The sequence below is a fragment of the Equus przewalskii genome, chromosome 18 (assembly GCF_037783145.1).
Source record: "Equus przewalskii isolate Varuska chromosome 18, EquPr2, whole genome shotgun sequence".
Lineage (NCBI taxonomy): Eukaryota > Metazoa > Chordata > Mammalia > Perissodactyla > Equidae > Equus > Equus przewalskii.
The window spans coordinates 14824565-14837342 of NC_091848.1; the positions used below are offsets into that span (position 1 = coordinate 14824565).

The following is a 12778-nucleotide window of genomic DNA, read 5'->3' on the forward strand; positions in this document are numbered from 1 at the left end:
GAGAAGTTAATTCTGCAGAGGAAGAAGGACTTTAATGTGGTATGAATTTGTTTGGATGTAGGAAAGGAATTTGTTTGAATGTAGGAAAGGTGACTTTGTTCAAGTTATGTTTGTCTAAAACTATACACTTTACCTCTTTGGTGAAATAAGTCACTGAGATAGAATAAAAACTTTTAAACTACCATTACAGTATATCAGTGAGAAGACTTTGAATTAGGAAAAAATAATATTAGGCATTAATTTTTTTGTTTCCATCTCTTTTAAAAAAAGTATTTTATTGAGGTCATATTGGCTTATAACATCATGTAAATTTCAGTTGTACATTATTATATTTCGGCTTCTGTATAGACTGCATCATATTCACCACCAATAATCTAGTTTTTAAGGTGTTAACTTTTTATTTCAAAAGGAAGCCTAAAATATTTTTGAATGAAGCATAGACAAATTAAAAGCATAATGTTTAAGGGAAAATGTAGTGAAAACTCTTATGAGTATAATTGTTGTTTTGATGAGAAGCTAGATATTAAAACGAGGTTTCAGTAGTAAATTAGAACCACAAGCACAAATTTTAAGAAGAAAATACGTATTTTACAAAATACATTCACTTAGTTTTTGAAAACAAAATAAGGATACTTTGGAGTTACGAAACACTTTTTCTAATGTATCTCAAAGTTCTTTTAAAAAATAAATATCAAACCTATTTTCAGAAATTGTGGCACAAAGCAATTTCAAAGTTTGCTTGAAAACATAAAATAACATAAACCCCAATAATAACAGAAATAACTAATATTAAATTAAATATTAATATTATATTACATATTTGTGTATTTAGTATTATATTAAATTTTGCATTGTGAGTCCCATTCTTAAAAACACAACCACATATTTTTGTTTAATTAGGATCATCATTAGCAAGATTAATGTTACTAATAGGTTCTCCATTATTAGAAAATCGTATGATGAGTATTTGCCCACTATATTTCTGGGACATAATTTTGAGTGATCCCTAAAGATCTAAGAGATAACAATATATCTTGAAAATCGTGGCATTATTTGAGCTATCAAATTTCTACAATTAAGAGTATATATCATTCATCCAATCAGTAATTTTTAAGGTTTTTACATTGTTTTTAGAAATTACAAAAAAACCTAAGGTTGGAGAGTAAGCTACCCATAATCCTGTCACCATGTATAATCGCCATTAATTTTTGGCATATTTCTTTTTATATTTTTCATATTTTTGTATCGTAATAAATTGTATATTACATATAACTTTTGCATTCCTTTTCATATGCTCTGGTTCTTTTTATATGTTTTCAATTAAAAATCTAAAACATTAAAATATACTCATGTTACAATTATAGTTGAGTATTCCAATGGATATTTGAAATACCTCCCAGCAAATGATAGAACTGTTAGAAAGAAAATTAGCAAACATATAGAAGATCCCAACAACACAATCAAGCAACAGGACGTAATTGACATATATAGAGAACACTCCACCCTACAACAGCAGAATACACATTTTTCTCAAGTACCCATGGAAAAGTTACCGATATGGACCATATCTTGGGCCATAAAACAAACCTCAACAAATTGAAAAAAATTGAAATCATTCAGAGTATATTCTCTGACCATAATGGAATCCAAATTGAACAGTAAAAAACCCCCAAAACAATCTAACTTGAAAGTGGGCAGAAGACGTGAGCAGACATTCACTGTAGAGGACATGCATATGGCACATAAGTACATAAAAAGATGTTCATTGTTTGACGTCATTAGTCAGAGAAATGCAAATTAACACTACAATGAGATATCAATACTTACCTATCAGAATGGCTAAAAGAAAAAATATGACAACATCAAAAGCTGAGAATGGTGAGAAATTGGATCACTTACACATTGCTGATAGGAATGTAAAATGGTATAGCCAGTGGAGAAAACAATACGGCGGTTTCTTTAAAAACTAAACATGCAACTGCTATACAACTCAACAATTGCACCCCTGGGCACTCATCCCAGAGGAATGAAGACTTAAGTTCATATAGAAACCCATATATGAATGTTTATAGCAACTTAATTCATAATAGCCCCCAAGTGGAAGCAATCTAGACGTCCTTCCATGGGTAAATGATTAAACAAATTGTGGTACATCCATACCATGGAATACTACTCAGCAATAAGAAGGAAAAAGTGAGTGAAACATTCAACAACTTATGTGAATCTCTATGGAATTATGCTGAGTGAAAAAAAGCAAACCCAACAGGTTATATACCTTATGATGACACGACAAAATTATAGGAAAAGAGAGCAGATCAGTGATTGTGAAGGGTTGTGGATAGGATGGGTGTTGTGGTTATAAAAGAACACCAGGGAAGAATCCTTGCAGCCATAGAACTGTATTGTATCTTGACTTTGGTGGGTGGATAGACAATCTATACATCATAAAATTGTACAGAACTAAATACACACACACACAAATGCAGGTAAAATGAGAAATCTTAAGCTTGCTAGATTGCATCAATGTTAGTATTCTGATGATGACACTGTACAATAGTTTTTGAAGATCTACCTTAGGGAGAAACTGCATAAAGAGTACATAGGATCTCTCTGCATTATTTCTTACAATTGCATACAAATCCACAATTATCTCAAAGTAAAGTTTAACTAAAAATAATCGTGTTAAGATTTAGACGTCTTTCATTTTATTCCCCTCCCCCCTTCTTTTTAGCCCAATTATGATCATGTTTAACTAGGGTTTTGGATGAGAACATAAACTATATCTGAGGGAAAGAGTTTTCCATAGCGCTTTTCTTGTCAAATTATAGACTGATTCCTATATAGAAGGGTAATAACTTATAATGAGGTTTGCTCTGAAGTTTTATTCAGAAGCCGTTGTGAAAGGATGTGTCAATTCCTCCACCTTCTGATTATCGTAGTCTCATTTGAGGACATTTGCCATAAGATGAGGGTTGTATTAACTGATAGTCACAGAAGGAAGTCAGCAAGTCCTTTGGCATAATGACTTCACGATTTGTTTTCTTCTTAATCATCTTTCAGTTTGCTATTATCCATCTTCCAAGTAATTCTTTCAACAGGGCTTATGTGGATGGTAACTTTTCTGAGCTTGTGCATAGCTGAGAATGTATTTTTGTTGACTTTACATTTGTAAATGAATGTCGTTGAGTATACATTTCTTGAAACATACTATTTCTCTGTAAATACATAGTTCTCCATTTATATTCTTGTATTTAGTTTGTGGAGAAAAAATTATAATAATTTTTTGATAAAAATAGACATAACTTAAGAGAACTTCCTATGTTGAAATTTCTTCCTTTCCTCAAGCATGTAGTATTTTTTTCCATCTTCTTGTAATTAAAAATTATTGCTACCGTGAGTCCAGATGTGCTCTATTTTCATCTATTTTGCCTGGAAAGTGGTAAGATCTTTATGTTTCCATACTCAGGTATTTTTTTTAACTTTGAAACGTTCCTTTCAGTTACATCTTTGACTACTGATACTATTCCAACTGCCATGTTTTCTTTCTTAAGAAAGTAATTCCTTTTTTTTCTCTGAGGCAGAGGTGAGGAAGATTGGCTCTGAGCTAACATCTGTTGCCAATTGTCCTCTTTTTTGCTTGACAAAGATTGCCACTGAGCTAACATCTCTGGCAATCTTTCTTTATTTTGTATGTAGGATGCCACCATAGGATGGCTGGAGGAGCAGTGCAGAGGTCCCCTCTGGATCTGAACCCCCAGGGATCTGAAACTGAGAACTGTGGGCCACCTAAGCGGAGCATGCAAACTTAACGCTAGGCCCCAAGAAAGCAATTCTTAAGTTGCTCCTTCTGTTTCTATTCTTCCTACCTCTAAGGCTTCCTGATTTTTTTCACCTCTCCATTCTAGGAGAGTGTCTCAAGATTGTCTATCATTGGCTTTATTTTCCCCATTATTAATTTCTTTTTTTGAGGAGGATTAGCCCTGGGCTAATATCTGTGCCCATCTTCCTCTATTTTATATGTGAGATGCCTGCCACAGCACGGCAACTGGTGCATATGTCCACACCTGGGATCCGAACTGGTGAACCCTGGACTGCCAAAGCCAAACGTGCGAACTTAACCGCTGTGACACCGGGCTGGCCCATATTTTCCCCATGATTAACTTTACTTCTTTTTATAACAGCAATACTCATGATAATAAACGCAAACATTTAACTAGTGCTTACTGTGTTACAAGCAATGTTCTAAGTGCTCTCCATTTCTTATCTCATTTAATAATCACAATACAAAGCACTATTTTCATGGTCACTATCTTAGTCAGTTCAGGCTGCTATAACAAAATACCACAGATGTGGTGGCTTAAAAAACAAACATTTATTTCTCACAGTTCTGGATGCTGGGAAGTCCAAGATCAGGGTCCCTGGATGGTTGAGTTCTGGCGAAGGCTTTCTTCCAGGTCGCAGATGGCTGACTTCTCATCCTAACCTCACATGGCAGAAAGAGCCAGAAAGCTCTCCAGGGGCTGCTTTATAAGAGCACTTAATCCCACTCCTTAGGGCTCCACCCTCATGACCTAATCACCTCCAAAGGCCTCACTTCCAAATATCATCACATTAGGGATTAGGCGTCAATATATGAATTTGGTGGGACACAGATATTCAGTCCATAGCACTCATTTTGCAGGTAAGGAAATTGAAGTTCAAAGAGCTGAAATAATCTGCTCATACTACAGAGTTCACAGCTGGGAATTAGGCCTCGATGTCTGGTCCCAGAGGCTGTGTCTTTAGCTACCACACCAGTGCTGCACAGCGGCATTCCATGCACTGCTGATCCATCACGAGTACAGAAGCAGAGAGTAAGCATTTAGAAACTTCTGTAGCAATTCGACAGAGAAATATTGTATCTGTTGAATCTCCTAATAAAAAATTAGGTTTTGTGTTGTTATGTTTTTTTTTCTTTACTTCACTTTTTCCTGGTAATTTATTTTTACTATATTTAATAAAGTATCAGTAGACAATAGATTGGGACAAAAACAAAACCAAACAGAACTGGTTCTTCACCACAGACAGTGAAAAGAATGCTACTAAACTGTTAGAAATTTAGATGATTAAAAAATTATAAAGAGAAAAAACATTCACAATTCTATTATTAAAAAATGACCCCTGTTAGATAGGGGTGTGGATATATCTATCTACCCATATCTACCTATATCTATCTAGCTATCATCTATCAATTTCTTTACCCTTCTATTTACAAAAATATTACTCATTATTCATACTATCATGTAACCTGCGTTTTTGTTTGTTTCTTTGAATACATTATGGACATTAATAAAAAAAGATTTTTATTTTTAAATTTTTAAAATGGCTGCCTAATTTTACTAGATCCCCATTTAATGTTTTCCCTAGTGAGAAATTCCTCTAGTGACATTGAAAGTTCTCAATGTCGTAAATAATGTACATCAAACAGCCTTGTATATACATCTTTGCCCACACATTTGATCATTTCCAAATTGTTATATTCTATCTGTTATAATGTATCCTTACATATTGGAACTGCCAAGTTAGGAGGATACATTACAATCCCAAAAACATATTTTGGAATATACATCATAAAAGTGCTTCCCAGAAAAGTTTTACACTTTTACCAACAAGGTATTGAGTTCTTGTTTCCCTATAGCCTCGCCCACACTGGGTATTAGCAATGTTTTAACCTATTTATTCTTTGCTAGTCAGATGGGCAAAAATAGCACCTCATCTTAGTTTAATTACTAGCTCAATCTTTTATATTTATTGGGCATTTGTATGTGTATACTGTTTGTTCAAGAATTTTATTCATTTTTAAATTGGGCTGTTCTAATTCTTATTGACTTATTTTCATTCGGTAAGTATATAATTAGATTTTTTCCAAATATGCAATTTATTTTGAGTTTTGTTTATCACATTTTGGTATCAGGCTTATGCTGTGCTAACTTTGTAAAACAAATTGGAAAGATTCCTACCTTTTTGAATACTCTGGAACATTTTGAAATAAATAGTTGAAAAAAATTTGAGCCCAGCTCCTTTCACCTGTTTTTTTTTTCTCTTATTTGATTATTTTTCTGTTCAGGTTTTTGATGTTTTGCATCAATTTTGTTAATTTATATTTTCCTAGAAAATTATCAGTTTCACTCAGATTTTAAAATCTGTCATGACAGTGGAGAACATTATATTCTTAGAATATTTTAAATGCCTGTTACTAGCTGTGTCGTTCCCCATCTCACGTTCAGTACTGTGTAATTTTGTTTTCTCTGTTTATTTCTCAACTAGAATTGCCAGAGGTTTCATTATTTTGTTTCCTCTAAAAACAACAAACTCAGATTAATTGATCAATTCTCTTATTCTAATTTCTAATTCATTGACTTTGGTTTTTGTGTTGCCTTTGTTATTTTTTCTCTCTTGTTTTCCTTAGCTTTTTTTTCCTGTAGTTCTTTTTACTGACATCTTTAGTTGAATATGTAGCTCATTTATTTTAGCTTTTCTAATGTATAAGTTTGTTGTGGGGTCGGCCCTGTGCCCGAATGGTTAAGTTTGTGCTCTGCTTTGGCAGCCCAGGTTTTCGCCGGTTTGGATCCTGGGCGTGGACATGGCACAGCTCATCAAGCCACACTGAGGCAGCGCCCCACAAAGCACAACTAGAAGGATCTACAACTAGAATATACAACCAGGTACTGGGGGGCTTTGGAGAGAAGAAGAAGAAGAAAAACAAAAAGAAGATTGGCAACAGATGTTAGCTTAGGTGCCAATCTTCAAAATAAAAAGAATGGTTGTTGTATGCTTCTGTGCTTTACTCAGAAAAAAATCACAGCTTTTATTTCTATCTCTTCTGCCAACAGCTATTTAAGAAAGTGTGGGCTTATTATTATTCTTTAAAACTTTACCACCTGCTTTCCTTAGTTACTTGTAAGACTAGACCCTTTTTGCATATTTGTTAGTCATTTCTATTTCATCATTTATGGATTATCTGCTCAGATCCTTTAGCATTTGTCTTCTATGTTCTTACTATTTTTCTTGTTAATTTCTATGAGCTCAGTCATGGAAGCCTGGTGTTTTGGCATGTTCTGCATTCTTTTCCCCATCCTGCAGATTTGAACTCCTCTGGAAAACTGCCTGTACCCCATGTGGTAGCCTTTTTCAAGGCATGGATGTTATGACTGCAGGAACCCAGTGCTGGGGACCCTTTTTTGCTACATTGGACAAACATCTGTCTGAGAATGAAGCCAGTATCGAAGGAATGAAACCAAAGATGGAGAAGCTGGAAAACCCAACACTGAATCCTGAGGATGATCTCTTGAATCAAAATATGAAAGATAATTTGAAAGGCAGTATTCTTTGGTTATTTTGAAAAAGTGGGATTAGGGAATTGGAGGAAATAAATAAAATTATAAAGAAATTAAAAATGATACTGCAGAACGAATTTTAAACTGGAAGCAATAAGTAAAGAATCAGTAAGTTACAAAATCAAATCAGAAATGTGGAGGAAAATCTCTAAAAAGTGAAAAATATTAAAGACTTCATTACTAGTGATTTTTTATAATTTCTAAGACATTTTCATGTATATAATTACATTTAACTTCTTAGGAACTCCATGAAGTAGATAAAACAATTTGCCCCATTTGGCAGGTATTAAAGTCTATACTAAAAGAAGTCAAGTGATTTGCCCCCAGTTAGTAGCAGAGTCTAGAACTGATTCTCTTTTTAATGGAAAGTTCTCTTTCCTTTACATCAGGCTCATTGTCCTAAATTATTCTATTCACTAAAATTAAAAAAAACATCCTAGTACCTATCACCTCTGTTAGACATTCAGTAGATCTTCTTATTACAACTTCCAATGATTTTCTTTTGGAAAATATGGCTTCTGGATTCCACTTGAGTTTAATGTTTTCCTTTTCTCACCGTATAGAATCTTCCCAAAGGCCTGCCTTTGTATAAGAGACTGGTCTAAGCCACACGTTTGCTAGAGATTAGGTTGGTGGTTTTTCTAGGTTCTCCTTGCAGCTCATCCCGGTGCTATTAGAACTTACATATAGGACTTTGACAGGAGAACTGGAAGGGGACAAAACTAAACCAAAACAAACTTCAACCTTCAGAGTTCCCTGCTCTTTCGTTCGCCACCTCTTCTTATCAACTTCATATCTCAAGGTAAAGTAAATCACTGCTTGTCAATTTCCAATTTCCATTCCCCAAATGTTAAAGGGATTAACATTTGTGGAAAGATACAAAAAGAAAGTTACTAATAGTGGAATTAGGGGGTGAAATAGCACTGACAGCCCTGGAAATGAGTCCTTGAACAAAGTGAGGGAATACTGGCATTCTGGTTGCATGCAATAGATACAGGCAATAATCTGCTTTTTATCATGTTCTTCCTTGGAGCTTTGTTTTTTGGAAATTCCACCTAGTGTCTGGCAGATCTTTGCAGTTATCCCTTTTTTTTTTTCCTGATGAAGATTTTCCCTGAGCTAACATCTGTTGCCAATCTTCCTCTATTTTGTATGTGGGTCACAGCCACAGCATGGCTGCTAATGAGTGGTGTATGTCTGTGCCTGGGAACCAAACTGGGGCTGCTGAAGCAGAAGCAGAGTGTGCCAAACTTAACCACTAGGCCGTGGGGCCAGCCCCTATTCTACTTTTTAGAAATCTCTTCATGTGGGTTAACACACATGAATTAGGCACAACAGATCATCTCCATCCTGCAAATTTTTCATGCAAATTTTTCAGTTGGATCTTTAAAATTCCTTTTTATATGCCAAACTAAATGTTCAGACTGCAAGGGTCTTGTAACTAACAGTTTCCAATTTCAATAAATATCTTCTTATACTCCCCTAACAGTGTGGAAAGAAGTTCTACATTGTAGGATAACACCCATTGGTTTTAAATTTTCTCTCGCCTTGTTACACGAAAGAGGAATGAATCAGAGAGCCCATCACTTGTAACTTTCCACATGGTGCCACATAGATCTACTAAAGTGTCTCCCTGGGAGAGACAGAGTGTGTGGGGCTAAGAGATGCAGAGAATTATGTTCACACATCACCAGACTTAAAAGTACCATCAGGGTTTCAGGAGCAGTGCTTTTCAGCCAAGTAGGCCATGATGTGACCTCTATTAAATTTATGGGAATTGGAGAAATGAGGTTACTCCCTGGGTGACAAGGTGTTGAATGACAGTAAAAAGTAATTAATCACTCCTACTCGTATTTGTTAAAATAGCCATGCTTCAGTCTTTTTTTTTTTTCTTCCCAGGTAGCCTTAAAATAGAGGTGTGGCCTCAGTAGGTTCATTCCACTGTGTTTCACCTTGATCTGACCAGCCAGTAATTTGTTTATGCTCTGAAGCATGTAGATGATACACATTAACCTTCAGTTTTTTTCAGGGATACCCCTAAACTTCAGCTATGTGATGTGTAAAGCAGATTAGAAACGTGGCAGGAGTGAGATGAATTAATACAATAAATCTTCCTTCCTTCTTGTCCTTACATTTCAGATCATAAAGGTAGTGATTTTAAAATGAAGATAATGTTATATGCTTGTTTTAAGGTAGTTATTTTATCATAAAGTAAATATATTTGCATCATAAAGTAAATATATTATCACATACAAACTGTAATAGCTAGTATTTATTGAGCGCTATGTGCCTGGCCTTGTGCTAAGCTCTTTATATATAGTATTGCATTAGATATTATAGATATAGATATAAGATACCATCATTTATAGATGGTATCTTATTAAATATTATTATTCCCAATTTTCAGATGAGGTTTAGGTTTAAGAGAGGGTACTAACTTATCAGACAGTAAGTTCTAGAGTGATGATTCAAATCCAGATATGCTGTCTCACTTAGATCCTGTGTTCCTGAGATAGTGTGCTCGTCAGCTGGCCATTGATGTTAGCTACAGTCAAATCCTAGAAGGATCAATGTGAATCCCAACAGCTATCATAACACTGGTTTCTTATTTATGCCATTGCATTCATCTTTACAGATACCTATATCTCTAGCTCACTGGACTCCCCTTAAGAAATAGTAGGATAGGTAGGATAGGCAGGAAAAGAAAGAGATAGGTCAACATTTGCTGAGCAATCAGGTAATATGCTTTTACATCCGTGAGTCATTTAATTCCAACAATCACCCATTTTATAGGCAGAGAGTTGACTAATTCAAGAAGTAGAGGAGGCTAGAATACATAGAAATGGAGAGGAGAATGACTAGAGGGTGCATACGAACGAGAAAAAGAACAGATGGTGGAGGCCCTAGAGGGAGAAAGGCAGCACAGCTCTTGTCAAGACCACAGGGGTGCCTGTCTGGGTCCAGCGATGAAGGCCTCAGCTGGTAGCAGTGAGGAGCCTGCTGGGCCGATTGTTGTTCCCCAAGCAGGGGAGTTTCTGGTCTATTTCTTCATCCTCTTTGCTGAATAGCAGTAAAATTAAAATGAACATTTTGAGGACATTTGATAATAATTGGGACCCTTGGTCTTAATATATAAACAGCAGATTTATTTCTTTTCTAATTCATATTCATGTTAATTAAATATTTTTCATAACCTCTTTGTGTTTAAGTGGGGAAAGCTGGGTGTCTTTAGAAATGTTGGGAAAACCATTCTAAGATAAGTGAGATATCAAAAAATTATATGCTTTTGAAAGATCTAGTTTTCAAGAACTTAAGAATTAAGGGAATTTAAAAAAATCAATAATCCACAAATTCAATGCCCTGTGATACATCACTTGATTTGACTCTCATGTTCTCTTTCAGTTGTCATGGACCTTTATAGCAGTATTAATTATTTTGGAACAAACTCTTATGGAGCAGTATATAAGTCAGGAATTGCCACAAAAACACTGCAAAGCAAACCACCCCAAAACTCAATGACACACAACAATATGCAGTTATTTCTTGTTCATGCATCTATAGGTTGGCTAAGGTTGGTCAATTCAGGCTGTGTTCAGTTAGGCTGAGCTCTCAGATGACAGTTAACTCCAGGTTAATTAGGACTTGTAACATTAGTCAACAGAGGCATGTTTTTCTCATAGAAAAGGCAGTAGAAGAGGGTAAGACAACTGTACAAATACATCTGAAGCCTTGCTCATTTCAGGTCCACTAACATCCCATTGACCAAAGCAAGTCACGTGACCAAGTCCTACAGCAGGGGCTGAGACCATTGTCAAGGTGAGGATGTATAATGCTATGACTGGGTCAGGGTGGGAGGTGAAGAGGTGGGACCAACAGCTTAATTTACTACAAGCAGAGAAATAGATCTATGTCTCAATTTCTTTTCCAAATTCCTCATCCATACATCCTCACGTGGAGGTGTGCAGCATGGTCTGTGACATGAGGTAAAAGTCTGGATCTATACTACTTTTCTTTTAGTACCACAGGTTCCTTTGGGACAGAAACAGTTCTGAAATTGTATGTTCTACAGGATTTTGAGGAGTTATTATATCAGAAAAGTTTCTTAGATCAAATAAGCTCGTGATATGCTAGACTATAGAGCTAGTAAAACTACTTAACATACTAATGCATATGGTAAATATCCAAGAAGAAGATATGGCATACATATTTCACAGACCTATTTGACCGTAGAATCCCTTTTCTCCAACAGTCTCATTTTTTCTTAAAGAACATCTTGAGGGCTTAGAGTTTTGTGGAATTCATTTTGGGAAATGCTGTCCTACGGCAACTTCCATCTTTCTTACTTCTTAGTTCAGATGTGGCTAGCATCTGGCTAATGTCCCAATTTTGAGATAAACGTTTCTAAAAAGTATTTGAGGATGGGAAGAAACAGGTTTAGCACATCTGATCACAAGACAATATAATTATGTTACGGATAGGAGCTAGTATACTCTATTTCAACTTACATGTTACTCATGTTACTTTCAAGTTGGTCAAATCCAGGCATATCTGTCTTTTAAAATTCCCTTTTTAAATATTTCAGGGATGTTTATGTGCATGTTTAAAGGATACTACAGATTAACATTTACGGATGCTAAGAGATTTCTACCTTTAGGCCCAGAAAGAATGAAGTTCTGGGGTCATTTAATCCATACTGTTATATCAGGTGTAAAATTCCGGTTAGTATACATTTTTTTTTTTTAATCAGCAATACCAATGGATATTTCTCTTTCCAGAATGCATGTCAAAATTAACACCTTGATGTTATGCTATGGAGATAACACTTTAAAAAATATACTCATGAGGCTAGGACAGTTTTAGCACAGTAGAAAATATTTTTTAACACCTAAAATTTTTATGGAATGTTATAAATCTGAAAAAAAATCTTAAACAGCTGAGATTTTATAGCCACTCAGGGACAATAAAAAGTTTGAAGAATATATTATATTATGTAGATGAGGAGAATATATTAGTCAACATTGTGACTTTTTAAGAGCTTGTTCTTAAAAATAGGATAAAGGAAAATTGTTCACTAATCTTTCAGGTAAAATGCCAGTATGTTTTTGCATAATCCCTCTTTTATTGATAAATCCTAATGTTCAAAGGAAGATTGTGTGGTGTAGGATGTTCTGCAGTAGTGAACTCAAGTCCTCCAACATGGGGGGACGTGCCTGGTCCCCAATCATAAAAGGCAGCAAACTCTTCAGAACCTTTAAAGAGAGTTTCTGAAGAGCAGCTGAACAGTTAATCCTGTACTGCTAAAAATATTTGAATGAGATTTGGGATTTATAGAACACTTCTATATATTATCTTACTTTCTCTTAACTGAAACACTAAGAGGCAGGTCAGGCAAGCACTGACTC

General features: G+C 35.2%; 1 protein-coding gene and 1 long non-coding RNA gene across 3 annotated transcripts in view; one reads left to right on the plus strand and one right to left on the minus strand.

Annotated features, from left to right (window-relative positions):
- The window catches only part of LOC139076992 (uncharacterized), a 34511-nt gene extending 27105 nt beyond the window's left edge, over positions 1-7406 (plus strand). Inside the window, exons 3-4 of the long non-coding RNA XR_011529080.1 lie at positions 6587-6704; positions 7123-7406. This is a non-coding gene — a long non-coding RNA (uncharacterized lncRNA). The remainder of the gene's footprint in view (positions 1-6586; positions 6705-7122) is intronic.
- The window catches only part of SPATA16 (spermatogenesis associated 16), a 227097-nt gene that overhangs the window by 150433 nt on the left and 63886 nt on the right, over positions 1-12778 (minus strand). The window lies entirely within an intron of this gene.